Source organism: Apium graveolens, chromosome 6 (assembly GCF_009905375.1).
Source record: "Apium graveolens cultivar Ventura chromosome 6, ASM990537v1, whole genome shotgun sequence".
NCBI lineage: Eukaryota > Viridiplantae > Streptophyta > Magnoliopsida > Apiales > Apiaceae > Apium > Apium graveolens.
In genome coordinates this window covers 289,665,190-289,673,422 of record NC_133652.1, presented here as the reverse complement: position 1 = coordinate 289,673,422, position 8,233 = coordinate 289,665,190, and the positions used below count along the sequence as shown (strand labels likewise).

The following is an 8,233-nucleotide window of genomic DNA, read 5'->3' as shown; positions in this document are numbered from 1 at the left end:
TTTGAAATTAAGTCGAGCACGATTCAGATGATACAAAATTCAATTCAGTTTGGGGGTTCTCCTATAGAAGATCCCAACATGCATATCAGAGATTTCATCGAGATCTGTGACATTTTCCAGTTCAATGGAGTTTCCTGAAGATGCTATTAAGTTGAGGCTTTTCCCATTCTCTCTAAAGGATAAAGCTAAGTGCTGGTTGCATTCTCTACCACCAAGTTCTATCACCAAATGGGAGAATCTTGCTCAAAAGTTTCTAAAAAATTCTTCCATATGGCGAAGACAGCTGCAATTAGAAACACACTTACTTAATTTGCGCAGCAATCGGGATAATCTTTGTGTGAGACTTGGGATCGCTACAAGGAGATGCTTAGGAAGTGTCCTCACCATGGGATACCTAACTGGATGATTATCAATTTCTTTTACAATGGTTTGGGAGCACAGTCCAGACCCATGCTTGATTTAGCATCAGGTGGAGCTTTATGGGCTAAAATCTACGATGAAGCTTATAAGTTGATTGAACTGATGGCTTCTAATAAATACCAGAACCCTTCTCAGAGACTACCTCAAGGCAAGGTCACAGGGATTCTGGAGCTGGATGCAGCTACTTCTACAGCTGCTCAGCTTCAAGCTTTGACGATGATGGTGGATTATTTGGTTAATTATGGAGTTAATCAGATCACTAGTGTCTGTGAGCTTTGTGCTGGTGCGTATAAGACGGAGCAGTGTGCTATTTCTAATAAATCAGCTCAGTTCGTGAGCAACTTTCAGAGGTCGCAGCAACCAGTTCCAGCCACCTATCATCCCAATAACCACAATCATCCTAACATCAGCTGGAGCAACACTCAGAATATGGTGCAACAGCCTTATAAGCAGTGGCAGCAAAGCAATTCAACCCTCCTGGTTTTCAACAACCACAATATGCACTAAGACAACAACTCGAACTGCAACAATCTAATAAAAAATCTGAATTGGAGGAGTTGAGGCTCTTGTGCAAGAGCCAAGCGGTTTCTATCAAGACTCCAGAGAATAAATTTGAACATATTTCCAATGCTTTGTTAAATCGATGACCTGGTACACTCCCTAGTGACACAGAAGTGCCAGGTAAGAGGAAAGCTAATGAGCAGGTTAAGGCAATCACATTGAGGTCTGGAAAGGTTGGAAATCCTAAAAAATCAATTTCCAGAATCTGAAGTTGTGGCTGAAGAAGATGTGCAGAAGGAAGCAGAGGTGGAACCAAGGAAGAAAGTTGTTGTCAACACTCCTCCTGAGGGTAATATATGGGAAAAATAGGTCTGTTCTTCACCTCCTTTTCCTAAGTGGCTACAGAAGCAAAAGCTGGATAAGTAATTTGCTAAGTTCTTGGAAGTTTTCAAGAAACTTCATATCAACATAACTTTCGTTGAAACTCTTGAATAGATGCCTAGTTATGCGAAGTTTATGAAAGGTATTCTCTCTCGGAAAGTGAAGCTTGATGACTTAGAGACCGTTGCTCTCATGTAGAAATGCAGTGTGGTGCTTCAACAGAAGTTTCCACAAAAGCTTAAAGATCCTGGGAGCTTCACTATTCCTTGCACCATCGAAAACTTGTCATTCGATAAGTGTTTATGTGATTTGGGAGCTAGCATCAATCTAATGCCTTTATCTGTCTTCAAGAAGTTGGATTTACCTGATCCAAAGCCTACTTATATGTCCTTGCATTTGGCCGATTTTTCTATTACATATCCACGAGGCATTTTGGAGGATGTCTTAGTGAAGTTGGACATACTCATCTTTCATCCAGATTTTGTAATTCTTGATTTTGAGGAGGATAAAAAGATTCCCATAATCTTGGGAAGACCATTCTTGGCTACTAGCCGAACCTTGATTGATGTGCAAAAGGGTGAGCTCACTATGCGAGTACTGGATCAGGATGTCACTTTTAATGTTTACAATTCCATGAAATTCCCTATTGATAATGAGGAGTGCTTAAAGGTGGAATTGGTTGATTTTGTGGTCATTTCAGAACTTAATCAAATGCTAACGTCTGATGCCTTAGAGAAGGCCTTGATGGGGAATTCAGATAGTAAGATGATGAAGGTGATGAGCAATTGTAGTATTTGAATGCTTCTCCTTGGAAGCGAAGGATGGATATGTCTTTTGAATCTCTTGGAATGTCGGATCTCAAATATATTGAGGGGCGTCTCAAGCCATCTATTGAAGAAGCTCCTACACTCGAGCTTAAACCTTTGACTGAACACTTAAGGTATGCTTTTTTAGGCAATGCATCTACTTTGCCTGTTAAAATTGCATCTGACCTTTCCGGTAGTGATGAGGAAAAGCTCTTGAGAATTATGAGAAAGTTCAAATCGGCAATTGGATGGACTATAGCAGATATCAAGGGAATCAACCCTTCTTATTGCATGCATAAAATTATGCTAGAGGAAGGAAGTAAGCTGACTGTTGAGCAACAGAGAAGGCTAAACCCGATCATGAAAGAGGTTGTGAAGAAGGAAATGCAGGGATCATCTATCCTATTTTTTACAGTTCTTGGGTGAGCCCAGTTTAGTGTGTGCCGAAGAAAGGAGGCATCACAGTGGTTGCTAATGAGAAGAATGAGCTCATTACTACTCGAACAGTCAAGGGGTGGAGAGTTTGCATGGATTACAGGAAGCTGAACAAGGCCACGAGGAAAGATCACTTCCCTGTTCCTTTTATTGATCAGATGTTTGACAGGTTGGCTGGGCATAAATACTATTGTCTTTTGGATGGCTATTCGGGTTATAATTAGAATTGCATTGCTCCAAAATATCAGGAAAATACTACCTTCACCTGTCTGTTTGGTACTTTTGCCTTCAAAAGAGTTTCTTTTGGTTTGTGTGGTGTACCTGCCACTTTTCAGAGATGTATGATGGGCATTTTCTCTGACATGATTGGTCAGAATATGGTGGTATTCATGGATGATTTTTCTGTGTTCGGAGATTCTTTCGACGAGTGCTTGCAAAATCTTGGCGCAGTTCTTAAAAGGTGTGTTGAGACCAATCTGGGAGCCCCTCCAGTGGTAAATGAACCTCCCAGAGCTAGAGTTTATGACATGTCAATGAAAGATGCTATCATGGACATATATGTTATGGCAGGTACGCTTATTGTGAACTCCTTATGTGCTAAAGTGCTAGTAGATTCGGGAGCAACTGGATCATTTATTTCTCAAGATTTTGTTGATAAGTTGAATTGCTCAATTGATTTGTTAAGTGAGATTATGACGGTAGAATTAGCAAATTAGGAGCATGTATCTGTGAACGAAGTGTGTAAGAACTGTGAGATTGAGATTTCTGGAAATAAGTTTGATGTTGACTTGATACCATTTAAGTTAGGAGAGTTTGACATTATTTTAAGAATGGACTGGTTATCTAAGCATGATACTTAGATAGACTGTCGTAACAAGAAGGTAATTTTGAAGACGTCAGACGAGAAAGCGGTGACGTTTAAAGGTTAGAAGCAGGCAAAGAAGTTCTTGACGATGATTCAAGCTAAGAAACTATTACGACAAGGATGTGAGCAATTCATTGCCTACGTGATAGATAGAAGTCACAAGCCAGCAAAACTGGAAGACATTCCAGTGGTAAATGAATTTCCAGACGTATTTCCATACGAACTACCAGGACATCCTCCAGATAGAGAAATTGAATTTACAATCGACTCAGCACCTGGAACGGAACCAGTATCTAAGGCCCCATACAGAATGGCGCCATTTGAAATGAAGGAGCTAGCAAAGTAATTGAAAGAATTATTGGAAAAAGGAGTGATTCGACCCAGCATATCCCCATGGGGTGCACCGATGTTATTTGTTAAGAAGAAAGACGGAAGCATGAGGCTATGCATCGACTATCGAGAACTTAATACGCTTACGATAAAAAACAAGTATCCATTACCTCGAATCGACGATTTGTTTGACGAGATGAAATGAGCCAAGTATTTTTCTAAGATTGATTTGAGATCTGGATATCATCAATTAAAGATCAAATCTGAAGATATACCAAAGACAGCTTTCAGAACAAGGTATGGTCATTACGAATTCCTAGTGATGTCTTTTGGATTGACCAATGTCCCAGCTGCATTTATGGACTTGATGAAAAAAAATTTCAAGGAATATTTGGACAAGTTTGTAATTGTGTTTATCGATGATATTTTGATCTACTTCAAGTCAACGGAAGATCACACGGAACATCTAAGGACATCTTTGGAAATATTGAGAAAGAAGAAGTTGTATGCGAAGTTTTCGAAGTGTGAATTTTGGTTACAAGAACTTCAATTTTTAGGGCACGTAGTAAGTAATGAAGGAATTAAAGTGGACCCAGCAAAGATTAAGCCATTACGAATTAGGAAAGACCAAAAACACCAACTGACGTAAGAAGTTTCCTGGGATTATCAGGATATTATCGACGATTTGTTCAAGATTTCTCGAATATTGCGACGCCTTTGACAAAGCTTACCAGGAAAAGTGAGAAGTTTATATGGAACGAGAAATGCGAAGAAAGTTTTCAAGAATTAAAGAAAAAATTGATCACGACACCTGTTTTATCACTTCTAGATGATCAAGGGAATTTTGTTAGCTATAGTGATGCTTCTCATAATGGATTAGGTTGTGTTTTGATGCAACATGATAAAGTTATTGTATATCCATCGAGACAACTGAAACCTCATGAGAAGAAGTATCATACTCATGATTTGGAACTAGCGGCAATAGTATTCGCCTTGAAGATTTGGAGACATTACCTATATGGAGAAAAATGCGAGATCTATACGGATCACAAAAGTTTGAAGTACATATTCATACAAAAAGAGCTCATGAGACAGAGAAGATGGTTGGAGTTGATCAAGGATTATGATTGCACGATTAACTATCATCCAGAAAAAACGAATGTGGTGGCAGATGCGTTAAGTAGAAAGGAAAGACTGAACATGCTAACGATACCTGAAGAATTATACAGGGAATTTCAGAAATTGGAATTGGAGGTCAGAATTTGCAAACGTAGTGAAGTATAGATGTATATGTTAGGTCACACAACACAATAAAAGGGGATTGAATATAGTGTTTATACAATCAAATCGATTTATCAACACAAGTATGTAACAGTAGTGAAGTATATTCAATATAATAAACTCTGTTACAATAGAACAGTTGTTCTCTCTCAGTGGTGAACAATATCACTAAGAGCTGCTACGTTAAAATGAATAATGTTCTCGTGAATGATAACACATATAGTGTAAACCCTAAGCTGTGTTTATATAGTACACAATTACAAGATATCTTCTAATTGATATAGAATATAATTCTATCTCCTAAAATATATCAATCAGATATTATCTTCTACAAGTCTTCTAGCTTTCCAACTCTTCAAGCATATATTCTATTATTTTAGTCCAGATCCTCTCCTGTAAATCAACTGCATTCCTTATCTGAAGTACCTGCACTTAAGTTCTGATATTAAGTTCTAACTTCAGTAAGTTCTGATTTCCAGTAGGTCCTGATATTAAGTTCTGAAACTAAACACAACAGATCAGACATGACATCTCAAATATATCTAACAATCTCCCCAACTTGTAAATTATGAAAAATATACAAGTTAATAGATTTGATGATGTCAAAAACATTTAAGTACAAATGTAATGAGAGTTTATTTAAACAACTAACTACAACTTACAGTTCTTGTAGCTTTTACCAATCTTACTGAGTCAATCTGAATCCAAAATGATTCTTGACAAAGTTTGATATCAGCTTCTCTTCTGCATTTCTCAGGACTTGAGCTATTGTAGCATTGACTTGCTTCATTTCTTCATCTTGACTTCTAATCTGGTAGATTGCAGTCCTAAGTGCTGAGATGTGATTTTTTTCCAATCCATCACCAAGTCTGATTACTCTTAGATGAGATGAGTCTTCATTATAGCACAGACATTTCTCTTTCAGAACAACTTCAAGTTTAGCAAAATTTTTCTTTATTGGAATTTCACTTTCAACATCTTCAACTATATTTGGAATGAATTCTGTAACCCTTGATCCAGAAATTCTTGCTTTATCTCTTATGGTCTTCATGATGAAACTTGACCATCTTCTAGTAATCTCAGACTTTATCTCCAAAAGATAATGAAAGAATTAAAGTTATTTCAAATATTTGTTCAACACATATGATTCTGACATTCTGTATGTTCTTCCATCTTCAAGAAACAAAATTAGTTTTTCTTTGACATTATTTTTATCATGAGCATCCAGTATCACTTAAACAGATATAACCTTGTCAAGGTGTTTCTGTGTAACTTCTTCAAGAGGTTTGTCAGTCAATAAGAATGGATCTCTAGTAAGTACTTCAACTCCTGTCTTGATTTTGGCTTCTCCAGAACCTAATCTAGCTTTGTCTCTTGCTTTTGTAGCTTTCAATCCAACAGTCATGAAATTAGATAACAATGGACTTTTCTTAGGATCTGATGGAATAACATTCTTCCATAAGAGTTTTCTCTTCTCAGTAACTGTCATTTTGTTCAAATCAACTTGAGCTTTGTCAGAGGTTGATGTCTTGATGACTTGATCAGGATTCGCAGATTCTTCTGTAGCTTCACTCTGAAAAACTTGAGCTATGTCAGAGGTAGTGTTAGATTCTTCTGATATCTTTCTTCTTTTCAGAGTTTCAACAGTTTCATCTTCTGCAGCTGTATCATTAAAAATTTGAACCATTTTGCACACAGGTTTCATCAGGATTTAAGAAATCTTCATCTCTTGTGTCTTTGTTGGTTCATCAATCTTTCCTTTCCCTTTTGCCTTGGGATCAATTTCAACTTGTGATCTTCTCTTGGGCTTTGATGCCTCTGAAGTTGACTTCTCCTTGATCACAATGCCTTTTTCTTTAGGCCTAGGAGGTTTCTTTGAATTAGAAGCTTTAGACTTAAGATTTGTCTTCTCAGCTGCAAATCTAGCTTCTTCCTCCTTGAGAATCTCTAAATCCATTCCAGGATTATGCTTGAGAAATAATCTTCTAGCAATCTCTTCATCAAGTGTCTGAATCTTGGGATCTTTATAATAGACTATAGTCTCCCTTCCCTTAAGCTTCAGAGTTTGCAAAAACTTCTGAGAGTCTTGACTTCCTCCTTGAATGAGATGATCAGAACTTGATATCAGACTTTGATCATCAGAACTTGCTTTCAGAACTTGAGCATTCACAGTTTCAAACTTTTAATCTTCTGTGTAGAAGATTTGCTAGAATCACAGATTAGTTTCTTTGAAGAAACTTTGCTGCTTTGAACTTGACCTTGACCCTTGCCCTTGCTAGGGTTTCCCTAGTCATCAGCTTCATCATCATTCTTCTTTAGTACTTGACTAGTTGGGAATTTTTATTTAACTACCTTCTCCCCCTTTTTGGAATCATCAGATAGAAATAGAGAGAGAAGAAGTTCTACTGAAGATTGAATTTCATTCAGTTGAGCTTGTTGAGAGGCTTGATTGTGCAGGACCTCAGTCAGTTGGGCCTGTTGCTTTTCTTGAACTTTCTCAATAGCCTCTACTTTTTCATGAATAGGTCTGATAAACCTGTTCTTTTCTAGCTTTAGCATCAGGTCCAGCTTATCAGCATTTTCCTGTAGTTTATCAACCTTAGCATGAGTAACGGAGTGTTGACCTTGAAGGCTTTTAGTACTGAGAGCTGTGACTTTAAGCTGAGCTTTAAAGTCAGAATTTGTCAACAACTCATCAGCTTTTGAAATATGTTCTGACAGAACTTTGGAGCTGGGAATGAAACCAGATTCATTCCACTTCTTGGTCCACTCAACTCCTCTGTGAGTTTCTTCCCATGGAACAGGAGCATCTTCTTCAACAAACTTTTTAATCAGTGCCTCCTTTCTAAGAATTTGAGCTAGTGTGTTTACTGGAGCTGACTCTCCAGAACTTGTAAGAAACTCATCATCTTCTGACAGCACAAGTGTGTGTGTGGCTGTAGGAGATTCTGGTACAACTTCATCTGTTTCCACATCCAGAATTGGTGTGGTAGGAACTTCAGCATTTAGTGGAGAAATAGGTGGAGTTGTCACTTGTCCTTGTGGTGCTTCCAGAAATAGGACAGATGGAATGTTCATCCTATGAATGTCAATCTCAGAACTTAATCTTGAATCTTCAACTGGAACATTTTCTTTGATAGGAGAGACACGAGGTGTGATCATTGTGTCATGTATAGTGTTTCCAGGTTCTGGAAGGGCTTCAATGATTGTAGGT

General features: G+C 37.8%; 1 non-coding gene across 1 annotated transcript; it reads right to left on the bottom strand.

The window, feature by feature from the left end:
• Positions 1–285: 285 nt before the first annotated feature.
• LOC141669768 (small nucleolar RNA R71) lies at positions 286–392 on the bottom strand. The gene has a single exon (XR_012554029.1). It is a non-coding gene; the product is annotated as a small nucleolar RNA R71 (small nucleolar RNA).
• Positions 393–8,233: the final 7,841 nt, after the last annotated feature.